This window comes from Podarcis gaigeae (assembly GCF_964106915.1).
Source record: "Podarcis gaigeae genome assembly, chromosome: 8".
NCBI lineage: Eukaryota > Metazoa > Chordata > Lepidosauria > Squamata > Lacertidae > Podarcis > Podarcis gaigeae.
In genome coordinates, this window is record NC_139684.1 from 14,657,671 (window position 1) to 14,666,243 (window position 8,573).

Below are 8,573 nucleotides of genomic sequence, written 5' to 3' on the forward strand. Positions count from 1 at the left end.
AAAGCATTATCCCGGTGCAGCCGTCAGGATGTGGTAGGGAGTTTCGGTCACCTTTCTTGAGAATGGGAAGTGATTCTTCCCACAAGAATTAGGGACGTCGGGCTGACTCAGACCACAGGCACACCTAGCTCAGTGCTGTCTACACTGACTGGCAGCAGATCTCCAGGGTTTCAGTCAAGCACCTTTGTTACAGCCCTATCTGGTGCCAGGGACCGGCTAGAAGGAGTGCCTACCTTCCAGCATTTCTCCAATGAAAATAGGGATGCCCTAATCAATAATAAGGGATGTGGGTGGCGCTGTGGGTTAAACCACAGATCCTAGGACTTGCTGATCAGAAGGTCGGCGGTTTGAATCCCCGTGACGGGCTGAGCTCCCATTGCTCGGTCCCTGCTCCTGCCAACCTAGCAGTTTGAAAGCACGTCAAAGTGCAAGTAGATAAATAGGTACCACTCCGGCGGGAAGGTAAATGGCATTTCTGTGCGCTGCTCTGGTTCACCAGAAGTGGCTTAGTCATGCTGGCCACATGACCTGGAAGCTGTACGCTGGCTCCCTTGGCCAATAAAGCGAGATGAGTGCCGCAACCCCAGAGTCATCCACAACTGGACCTAATGGTCAGGGTCAGCCAATAATAATAATAATAATAATAATAATAATAATAGTTGTAGTAGTATTTGTACCCTGCCCATCTGACTGGAATGCCCCAGCCACTGTGGATAGCTTCCAACATATATAAAAAGAATAATAAAACATTAAAAACTTCCCTATACAGGGCTGCCTTTGGGTGTCTTTTAAAGGTTGTATATTTACTTATCTCTTTAACTCTATATGCTCCAACATTTCTCCAATGAAAATAAGGACATCCTAAGGAAAAGCAGGACATTCTGGGATAAAATCAGAAACTAGGACACCTTCTGTATATTCAGGACTGGAAAATAGGGACAACTGGAAGGTGCGGGCACTGGGAGAAGGGTGGTTGGAGACTGACTTGGAAGAAGGGATCAGTGATCTGGGGGGATCTGCAACAGCCAGGAGATGAGAGTCAGAGGCAGCAGAAGCTGCAGAATCAGAGAGCGAAGAACAGGTGCAGGAGAAGAATCTGGTGCAAAGGGCTTCCATATCTCCTTCTCACCTGCTCCACTGTTTTCCAGGACCAGGAGAGGATTGAAGTGGGAGGGGCAGAAACAGATTACATGCAGGCATAGTCTTTGCCTGCTTGCTGACAGCTCTGGTGGGGGACATAGTAAAAGGTAAAGGTAAAGGACCCCTGGGCGGTTAAGTCCAGTCAAAGGCGACTATGGGGTTGCAGCGCTCATATCACTTTCAGGCCGAGGAAGCCAGTGTTTGTCCACAGACAGCTTTCCGGGTTATGTGGCCAGCAGGACTAAACCACAACGGAACACTGTGATGGAAACCAGAGCGCACAGAAATGTCATTTACTTTCCTGCTGCAGTGGTACTGATTTATCTACTTGCACTGGTGTGCTTTCAAACTGCTAGGTTGGCAGGAGCTGGGACAGAGCAACGGGAGCTCACCCTGTCGCAGGGATTAGAACTGCTGACCTTCCGTTCGGCAAGCCCAAGAGACTCAGTGGTTTAGACCACTGAAAAGGTGTATCTAGCCTCTGCTTGTTTTCTGCATTCTCTGACTTCCTCTATGCCATCACAAACAATAGTAAAACTTGAAAGCCTCATTATTACCTCATCCATTGGCCAGAGAAGGCAGAGTGATTATCTGTAAATAACACAGGCATTACGGCAGATGATGTTCTGCTCTGGAAAATTCTGAATTCCTGCTCACCTACATCATAGCTGATGTAGGCGAGCAGGGCTGAGACCATGTCTGTATGAATGACTGTATATATATATGCCAAGCCTTATGAGGAATGTTTGAATGAGCTGGCATGTTTAGCCTTGAAAAGACGAGACTGAGAGGAGATATGATAGCCATCTTCAAATATCTCAAGGGCTGTCATATGGAAGATGGAGCAAACTGGTTTTCTCATGCTCCAGAAGGTAGGACTCGAACCCATGGCTTCAAGTTTTAAGAAAGGAGATTCTGGAGGTTTTTAAGCAGAGGTTGGATGGCTGTCTGTCATGGATGCTTTAGCTGAGATTCTTGCATTGCAAGGGGTTAGACTAGAAGATCCTCGGGGGTCCCTTCCACGATTCTATGATACGCAGCTCCGAGGCGTGGAATCGAGCTCGCTTCTCCTTGAGAGTGAAATAATCTTCACACACCTGCAGGCTTGAATTATGCATTGCCGTGGGGCCTGGCGGGACGGAAACCGCTGCATGCATAAATGATTAGCCTCCACAATAAACCCCCCAAACGCAGGGAGATAAATTAGAAAGAGAAATTAGACAGTGTTGGCACGCAGGCCCGACCCGCGGGCCATCAGAATGCACCGTCGCGCTTCCCCCGCCATGTTTATCGCCCGCCGAGGTGATTCCACTCGAGTAAGCTGCCGCCTCTGCCATCTGCTCGCCCCGGTCCTTTATCACCGGAGATTCAGCAAACTTCCCGGCGCTGTGCAATTAAGCGCTTAGCAAGCAGTAAATGCCATTGTTATCCTCCCGCGGTTGGGATTAGACAAATTCCTGCTCTGGTCTCTCCCCCCCCCCACTCACTGGATAGTCAGGCACTGCCATCTGGGGTGATTGTGTTCAACTTCTGGTGCTGAACGACCTGGGATGCTAATGGGTTTTGTTAACTGGAGTCAAAGAAGGAGGAGACCCATTCGGACACCCCGGAGGCTTAAGAGAACAGAATGTCAGGGGCTTCCAGGAAGCCTCACCCACCGCCCCAGGCCAGTCCTGCCCATTACCCTTCTCCAAGACATGCTCAAATGCTTTTGCTGAGCTGGAAGATGCCTTAAAGGTAAAGGTAAAGGGACCCCCTGACCATTAGGTCCAGTCGTGGCCGACTCTGGGGTTGCGGCGCTCATCCCGCTTTATTGGCCGAGGGAGCCGGCATACAGCTTCCGGGTCATGTGGCCAGCATGACTGAACCGCTTCTGGTGAACCAGAGCAGTGCACGGAAACGCCGTTTACTTTCCTGCTGGAGCGGTACCTATTTATCTACTTGCACTTTGATGTGCTTTCGAACTGCTAGGTTGGCAGGAGCAGGGACCGAGAAACGGGAGCTCACCCCATCGCGGGGATTCAAACCACTGACCTTCTGATCAGATTCAAACCACTGACCTTCTGATCCCTCGACACCTGCCTTGGAGAGTCAAAATTGGTCTCTGCCTCTTGGCATCACCAGAGCATTTTTGCAAGCAGGTTCTATCACTATAGTGCATTTGGGGATGCTATTCCCCCCCCCCCAATATATGCATTTTTTTTTGGGGGGGGGGAATGGGTGAAGGACCCCTGGATGGTTAAGTCAAGTCAAAGGCGACTATGGGGTTGCAGCGCTCATCTTGCTTTCAGGCTGAGGTAAGGTTACCAGACGTCCCTGTTTCCCGGGAACAGTCCCCGGATTTACAAATCAGTCCCCATACAAAATCCATTGAAGTTGAAAAGTGTCTCCGGATCCATAGGAAAAAATCTGGTAACCTTAGGCTAAGGGAGCCAGAGGTTGTCCACAGACAGCTTTCTGGGTCATGTGGCCAGCAGGACTATACCACTTCTGGTGCAACGGGACACTGTGCCGGAAACCAGAGTGCATGGAAACACTGTTGACCTTCCCGCCACAGCGGTACCTATTTATCTACTTGCACTGGTGTGCTTTCGAACTGCTAGATGGGCGGGAGCTGGGACAGAGCAGCAGGAGCTCACCCCGTCATGTGGATTTGAACCGCCAACCTTCTGATCAGCAAGCCCAAGAGACTCAGTGGTTTAGACCACAGTACCACCTGCCACCTGTATTGTTTCTCAATGGCCCCATCCTGACCAGGTCATTTCACATAGGCTAGCTCAGGAATTCCTCTGCAGTTGGTATTTCTCCCTTCACTCCCCAAATAATAAAAATCATAAAGGTAAAGGGTAAAGGGACCCCTGACCATTAGGTCCTGTCGTGGCCGACTCTGGGGTTGCGGCACTCATCTCGCTTTATTGGCCGAGTGAGCCGGCGTACAGCTTCAGGGTCATGTGGCCAGCATGACTAAGCTGCTTCTGGCGAACCAGAGCAGTGCACAGAAATGCCATTTACCTTCCCGCTGGAGTGGTACCTAATTATCTACTTGCACTTTGACGTGCTTTCAAACTGCTACGTTGGCAGGAGCAGGGACTGAGCAACGGGAGCTCACCCCGTCGTGGGGATTCGAAATGCCAACCTTCTGATCAGCAAGTCCTAGGCTCTGTGGTTTAACCCACAGTGCCATCTGCATCTTGATCTATAGGGTGGGAATTTCAAAAGTCTTTATAAGGCCTTGTGTGCCATTTTTCTGGGTTCCTCTTCCACAATGTGGTCACTGTTATTCTTCTCTCCCTTAATTTTGACCCAAATGCTCTCACTTTGGCTTTGAGGTTCTAAAATTGAGCTTCTAAATCTTGGATCTCTTCACAGGTATACACATCCCTGACATATAACGCCACTCCTCCTCCTTTCTTGTCTGGTCTGTTTCTCTGAAATAGATTGTATCCCTCCATTATTACATTGCAATCATAGGACTTATCCCACCAGGTTTCAGTGATGCCTATTATGTCATATTTAGTTTGCTGTACCAAGAGCTCAAGCTCATCTTGTTTATTTCCCATGCTTTGGGGATTAGTGTACAGACATTGAAGTCCATTAATCATTCCCCCGTGTCTCTTATTTAAGGATTTTTTCCTCCCACCACTAGGTCTGCGTGCTGTTTGCTCCATTTGATCTATGACATTTGGATGATCATCTTCATCAATTGATAGACTCCTACCTTCAGGAGCACTGTCTCTCCCCCCCCCCCCCATTAGTCAGTTTAAAGCCATGAATTTGTCCAATTCACTTTGGGCCATCTATCTCTATTGATGTTCTATTGCTCCACCCATTGAACTTGCACAGCCGCCATCTTTTGTCCTCATGGAGGAGAGTGGGTGAATTGCAGTCTTCAGCTCGGCCACCGCACCTTTTATGTTTCTCGCTGAGTTGTTAAACTGTCCTGTCAAGGCCCTGAGGGATTGTTACCGAATCTGGGTGCCATTAACGGCTTGTTAAGGGATAACACAGCATTTGCTGGAACAAACTTCCATTTATCATCCCCTTGGCCTTTTCTCTCTCTCTCTCCTCTCCCCACCCCCTCATCACTCATGATAAATCCGAGCTGAGAACACCCTCAGGGCTTCCAGCAAAGGCCTGACAGGCGTCCCTCTTGTAGCCAAGCGGCCTCTTGCCCTTCTGTTATTTCCACTTCTCTTCCCCGGAGAAGTTCCAAGAGAGACTGTTAATCAAGAGGCATTATAAAGATGGCTTTGCGAACGTCTCCGTAAAGGGAGAGACTCACTTTGATGGGGAAGACCAGGGGAGAACCCTTGTCCTATTTCAGCACTAAGTACTAAGCTATTTCCACAAACAATGCGAAACATTAATTTTGCATTAAAGAAGAAGAATTCAACCTCTGGCCACTGCTGCAAGCCCCACCACCCCCATGTGGCTTGGCAGTGGGGTGAGGGGTGCAGATCCCCCAAGTGCCCCTATTTTCCAGGGACAGTCCCAGATTTACAGCCATCCTGGTTTCTGATTTGATCCTGGAATGTCCCACTTTTCCTTAAAGGTAAAGGTAAAGGGACCCCTGACTAATGGTCCAGTCGTGGCCGACTCGGGGGTTGCGGCGCTCATCTCACTTTATTGGCTGAGGGAGACGGCGTACAGCTTCTGGCTCATGTGGCCAGCAGGACTAAGTCGCTTCTGGTGATCCAGAGCAGCGCACGGAAACGCTGTTTACCTTCCTGCCAGAGCGGTACCTATTTATCTACTTGCACTCTGACGTGCTTTCGAACTGCTAGGTTGGCAGGAGCAGGGACCGAGCAATAGGAGCTCACCCCGTCGCGGGGATTCGAACCGGCAACATTCTGATTGGCAAGCCCTAGGCTCTGTGGTTTAACCCACAGCACCACCTGTGTCCCTCACTTTTCCTTAGGATGTCCCTATTTTCTTCAGAGAAGTGTTGGCGGGTATGGTAGGACGTCCCTATTTTCATCAGATAAATATTGGAGGGCATGGAGTTATCCAACCCCTGAGCAATCTGAAGGCAGCCCTGCATAGGGAAGTTTTTTTAAAAACAAAAAAAAGTTTATCCTCTCTCTCTCTCTCTCTCTCTCTCTCTCGTTTATATACTGCCCTATACCCGGAGGTCTCAGGGCGGTTCATAGAAAATATCACAGCATATATAATCTGAATAAAAACAACAACCCAATAACACCCCCACCCAGAAAAGAGCCACATTTTAAAAGGGTATAGGATGTGAAACAGATCAACAACAGGCTTGTTTAAAAAGGAACATTTTTGCCTGGCACCTAAAGGTGTGTAATGAAGCTGTAATGGTGTGTAATGACGCTGCCAGGCGAACTTCCCTGGGGAGAGCATTCCACAGAAGGGGAGCCACTGCTAGGTTGTCAGGAGCAGGGACTGAGCAACAGGAGCTCACCCCGTTGTGGGGATTCGAACCGCTGACCTTCTGATCAGCAAGTCCTAGGCTTTGTGGTTTAACCCACAGCACCACCCGTGTCCTGGATGCAGAATGTAGGCACCCTATATATAGAAATGAGCAAACCCGTGATATTTTAGGGAGTAGGCTAGCAGGCGGGGCCCATTACTTACATCACAGGAGCCTACACAACACAAAACACTGTTGTTGTATGTTTGTTTTATTTTATTTGTTTTTTATCTTATATTTTGGAAATGTACATCCAGTTTTTTTCCCCTTTAAATTTTTGTTGGGGGGACCCAAGAGAGTGGGGCCCTAAGCTTGTTTAGCTTATACATAAATCTGGCACTGCTTGTAAGGAAGTCGGATCCTTGGTCTAGCTCAGTCCTGTTGACACGGGCTGGCAGTGGCTTTCCAGAGTTTCAGACAGGGGACATTCCCCATCCTACTTGGAGTTTCTGGGGACTGAATCTGGGACCTTCTGCATGCAAAGCAGGCCACCTCATCATTTGGCTGAATTTGGAGAAGGGTTTAGGTGTGTGTGTTTTTTTGGGGGGGGGCACACAGTGCAATCCATAATTCCAGGAATAAGCCAGTCATCATCTCATCTCTTTCCCCCTGCCTTCCACCCCATGGGCCAGCTACCCTAATAAGTCATTGATTTCCCTGTATCTTCCCCTTTTAACTCATGCTCCTGTCAATATAAGGCGCTTTGATTCATTCAATAAGGAGAAGGGGCGAGGACTCTGGTCCAAAAAGTTTAATCATTACAACATCACCGGTGACATTTCCAGTGACAGCCTTTCTGTGAACCTGACAGCTCCCATTTGGCTGGCTCTCAGGCTGACTTGTTGACCAGTCAAATCCTAGAATTTTGGGAGAATGAAGGGCAGGGGGGTGGATACAGACAGGGAGATTAACCCTCATCATGCAGCTGTTAGCTTTGGGGTGACACCATGGAAAGAGGATCTGATAGTCCAGATTTAAAAAGCATAAGTAAAGGGGTTTCTCAGGTGCTCTTGAGCTCAAGCTATAGATTTCCAAAGGATGCAATGATGGCCACTGATTTGGGTGACTTTCAAAAAATGATTTGACAAATTTATGGAGCAATGAGGCTGCCAATAGTTTTGAGCCACAATAACAATGTTTTAGCCCATCCTATCTGTGTCCTGATGTTCTAGCTTGTTTTCTCCTGAACCAATGGAGTGAAGTTGCAAGAAAAGCGATTCCAGCTAAGCATTAGGAAGAACTGGGAAATGATATATAATGAATTGAAAAGGATGTTTAAAATAACTTTTGTTTAAAAACCCCAGAAGCTTTTCTTTTGGGAATTATAGGACAGAACTACCTAAATTTTAAAGAAACTTATTCATGTATGCAACTACAGTGGCAAGAATGTTATTCGCCCCCAAATGGAAAAAAGCAGAAGTCCCAGCAAAGGAAGAATGGATACCAAAACTTACAGGATATGCAGAAATGGCAAAACTTACCGGAAGAGTAAGAAACCAAAACAACAAACTTTTTATAAAAAAATGGAAATGGTTTACCGCATATAAACAGATAAATTGTAAACAGATATGAACATTGGAAGGATGATTGTAATCACCTGCAGAGTATATATTTAAAGTAGATGAGTAAATGAGCAAATTCAGTTAGTTTGGATATGCAAAGGATATTTAAAATAAATTTAACAAACTGCAGAAAGAGGGGGAAGGAAGACATGCTTTGAAATGTTAAAATGATTGTAAAATTTGTGAAATGTATAAATCTGAAAAGCTTTTTTTTAAGTATTAGGAAGAACTTTCTGACAGTAAGAATAATAGAATCAAGGAATTGTAGAGTTGGAAGAGACCCAAATCTAATACAACCCCCTGCAATTCAGGCATCTCAATTAAAGCAACCATGACAGAAGAAGAAGAAGAAGAAGAAGAAGAAGAAGAAGAAGAAGAAGAAGAAGAAGAAGAAGAGGAGGAGTTTGGATTTGATATCCCGCTTTATCACTACCCGA